The sequence below is a fragment of the Eubalaena glacialis genome, chromosome 17, assembly GCF_028564815.1.
Source record: "Eubalaena glacialis isolate mEubGla1 chromosome 17, mEubGla1.1.hap2.+ XY, whole genome shotgun sequence".
NCBI lineage: Eukaryota > Metazoa > Chordata > Mammalia > Artiodactyla > Balaenidae > Eubalaena > Eubalaena glacialis.
The window spans coordinates 27,817,291-27,821,429 of NC_083732.1; the positions used below are offsets into that span (position 1 = coordinate 27,817,291).

General features: G+C 31.7%; 1 non-coding gene across 1 annotated transcript; it reads left to right on the forward strand.

Annotated features, from left to right (window-relative positions):
- The first annotated feature begins 3,575 nt into the window (after positions 1-3,575).
- LOC133077477 (U6 spliceosomal RNA) lies at positions 3,576-3,682 on the forward strand. The gene has a single exon (XR_009697751.1). It is a non-coding gene; the product is annotated as a U6 spliceosomal RNA (small nuclear RNA).
- Positions 3,683-4,139: the final 457 nt, after the last annotated feature.

Here is a 4,139-nt window from a genome sequence, read left to right on the forward strand (position 1 = left end):
TCATCTTGCAAAACTGAAACTCTATTAAAAAAAAAAAAAAAAAAAAAAAGAAAAGAAAAGAACAAGTTTTGGCCAGGATGTAGAAAAATTAGAACACTTGTCACCTGCTGGTGAGAATGTAAAATGGTGCAACCACTACGGAAAACAGTATGGGAGGTCCTTAATAAATTAAAAATATAATTATCATATGACCCAACAGTTCCACTTTGGGGTGTATAAACCCAAAATAATTTAAAGCTGAATCTCAAAGAGATATTTGTACACCTATGTCCATAGAATATTATTCATAATAGCCAAAATGTAGAAGCAATTTAAGCATTCATCCAATGATGAATGAATGAGTAAATAAAATGTGGTATATAATGTGGTATATATATATATATATATATATATATATATATATATATATATATATACACAATGAAATATTATTCAGCATTAAAAAGAAGATTCTGATACATACTACAACTTGGCTGAACCTTAAAAAACATTGTACAAAGTGAAATAAGCTAGTCACAAAAAGGCAAATATTATATTCCACTTATATGAGATACTTTGAGAAGTGAAATTAATAGGGACAGAAAGTATAAGGGTGGCTGCCAGAGGCCTAGGCAAGGGGGCCAATGAAGAATTTTTGTTTAATGGGTATAGTGGTAGGAGAAATGGTTATGAGTGATGTGTACTCTCCACTATTAGCATCATAAAGATGTTACAACTTTACCAAATTATGAATGACTGAAGCAGGAGCATACAGTGGAAAACTGATGCATTCATTCCCAAGGATAAGATTCTTTTCATGGATCTTAAAGTATTACAATGTTTCTTTATCTTGGTATTATGCTAGAGATCTATAAGAAGAACGACTCTGGGGGCTTCCCTTGTGGTGCAGTGGTTAAGAATCCACCTGCCAATGGAGGGGATACGGGTTCGAGCTCTAGTCTGGGAAGATTCCACATGTCGCAGAGCAACTAAGCTCATGAGCCACAACTACTGAGCCTGTGCTCTAGATCCCATGAGCCACAACTACTGAAGCCCGCGTGCCTAGAGCCCGTGCTCCACAACAAAAGAAGCCACCGCAATCAGAAGCCTGTGCACCACAACGAAGAGTAGCCCTCACTCACCTCAACTAGAGAAAGCCCACACGCAGCAACAAAGACCTCACGCAGCCAAAAATAAATAAATTTATTAAAAAAAAGGATGACTCTGATCTCAAATAGATGCATCCAAATTCAGTTCTGTCACTTGTTAGTACCCATATGAGTCCTGTAATTCTCATTTTACACTACTTTATAGTGGAAGTAATAATGCCTTTCTAGAATGGAGTTAAATACAACTATCTTTATTTACAGGTGACATAATCTTATGTATAAACTGAAGGACACACATAAATATTTTTAAAACTAATAAACAAGTTCATTAGGGATGCAGGATACAAGATCAATATATAAAAATCTATTGTATTTCTATACATTATCAATGAACAATCAAAAAATGAAATCACAAAACAATTCAATTTACAGTGGCATCAAAAAATAAAATACTTAGGAATAAATTTAACACAAATGCAAAGGTTATAACCTGAAAACTTTAAGACATTGCTGAAAGAACTTACAGAAGACTTAAATAAATGGAAAGAAAACTCAGGTCCATGGATCACAAAACTTAATATTATTAAGATAGCAATATGCCCCAAATTGATCTATAAAGTTAATTCAATTTCTATCAAAATCTTAGCAAGCTTTTTTTGCAGAAATTGCCAAGCTGATCTAAAATTCATAGGGAAATGCAAAACAATCTTTAAAAAGATAAAGGATACTGAAAAATAACGAAGTTGAAGGATTCACAATTCTAAATTTGAAAACTTACAATAAAGCTACAGTAATCAAGAATGTGTGGTAATGGGATAAGGAGAGATAGATAGATAGATAAATTGATCAAATAGAACTGGGAGTTCAGAAATAAACTCTTATATTAATGGTCAGTTGAATTTTGACAAGAGTCCCAAGACAATTCAATCAGAAAGAATGGTCTTTTCAACAAACAGTGCTGGGACAATTGGTTATTCACATACAAATAAATAAAGTTGGACCCTTCCTCTTGACATACAAAAAATGAGCTAAAAATGAATCATAGATCTAAGCTAAAACTATAAAAGATTAAACTCTAAAAGTCTTAGAAGAAAATATAGTAGTTAATTTTCAAGTTTGTGGGTTGGGCAAAGTCTTCTTGGCTAACATTAAAAGCAAAAGGGACAAAACAAAAAGCAGATAAATTGGACTTCATCAAAATTAAATTTTTTTCTGCTTCAAAGAATACCATCAACAAAGTGAAAAGAAACCTGGAAAAATGGAGAATATATTTATAAATAACTCATAAGAAACTTGTATTTATAATATAAATGATTCTTCCAAGTCAATAATAAGAAGACAGATAATCCAAATTAAAAATAGATGAAGGATCTGAGTGGATATTTCTCCAAAGAAGATATACAAATGGCTAATAAGCACATAAAATGCTCAACAGCATTAATTATTAGGTACTTGCAAATGAAAACCACTATGAGATACCACTTCACATCCACTGGGATTGATAAAATCAAAAAGACAAATAATACAAAAGTTGGCAAGGATATGAAGAAATTGGAAAACTCATAGACTTCTCATAGGAATGTAAAATGATGCAGCCACTTTGGAAAAAGTGACTGCCAGTTCCTCAAGATTCAAACATACAGAAAATGTATAAAGAAGTCTTTGCACTCCTAGGTATATACCCAAGAGAAATAAAAACAAATTTGTGTACCAATGTACATAGCAGCCATTATTCATAATAGTCCAAAAGTGGTAACAGAACAAATGTTCATAGATTGATGAATGGATAAACAAAATGTGGTGTATGTATACAATGGAGTATTGGTGCTTAGTTATTAGTTCAAAAGAATGAAGTATGGGAAAGGAAAGAGAGAAAGAAATTTATTTTAGAAAAACCTCGAAAATACAGTCTTTGCCAACTGACCAAAGTAAACATCATCAGTGATAAGTAATCTTGATAATATGTAACCTGTTACACTATAAGAAGTGTGTTTCACCACTATGGTATTCTCACTAAAAACCTATAACCTTAGCCTAACCATGACAAACATATACAATAAACCCAAATTGAGGAACATTGTACAAACTGCCTGTTCAGTACTCAAAACTGTCAAGGTCATGAAAAACATAGAAATTCTGAGAAACTGTTACAACCAAGAGGTGCTTAAGGAGACATGACAACTAAATGGAATGTGGTGCCCAGATGGAATCCTGGAACAGAAAATTGTTAGGTAAGATGTAAGGAATCTGAAGAGAATACAGACTTATTTAATAAAAATGTATCAATATTGATTTATTGATGCAAACAAATTGACCATACTAATGTAAGATGTTAATAATATTGGAAATTGGGTATGCTGTACTCAATGAAATCTCAATTTTTCTCTAAATCTATAAAGTTCAAAAAAAAAGTCTACTAAAAAAAAATCTCATTTATAATGAAAAAAAAGTTGTCAAATAATAAGTCCAACCAAAAATAAGCATGAAGTGCTCACTTCGGCAGCACATATACTAAAATTGGAACGATACAGAGAAGATTAGTATGGCCCCTGTGCAAGCATGACATGCAAACTCGTGAAGCATTCCATATTTTTTGCAAGAGGGAGAAGATATGGAGAGATATGTATATATGTATGTATATGTATACGTATAGCTGATTCACTTTGTTATAAAGCAGAAACTAACACACCATTGTGAAGCAATTATACTCCAATAAAGATGTTAAAAAAAAATAAGCATGAAGCTCATGGACAAAATTGTTTAAATTGATTGAATTAAACAAATGGTGAATTTTCTACAATGCTTATAGATGAAAATATTTAATAAATTCAGGTCTCTCAAAATCATTCTATTAATTTAATGCAATCCAATAAAATTCAAGCAGTGTTTTTCACAAAATTTGAAAAGAATCTGCCTAAAATGTACATAACATAGAGCCAATAATAGTCAAGACATTTTTAAGAACAAAAATTGTCTCTATTTCAAGACAAAAGACACATTTCAAAAATTGTGTAAGAGATAATTAGACCAATGAAACTGAATAAGGAAAAC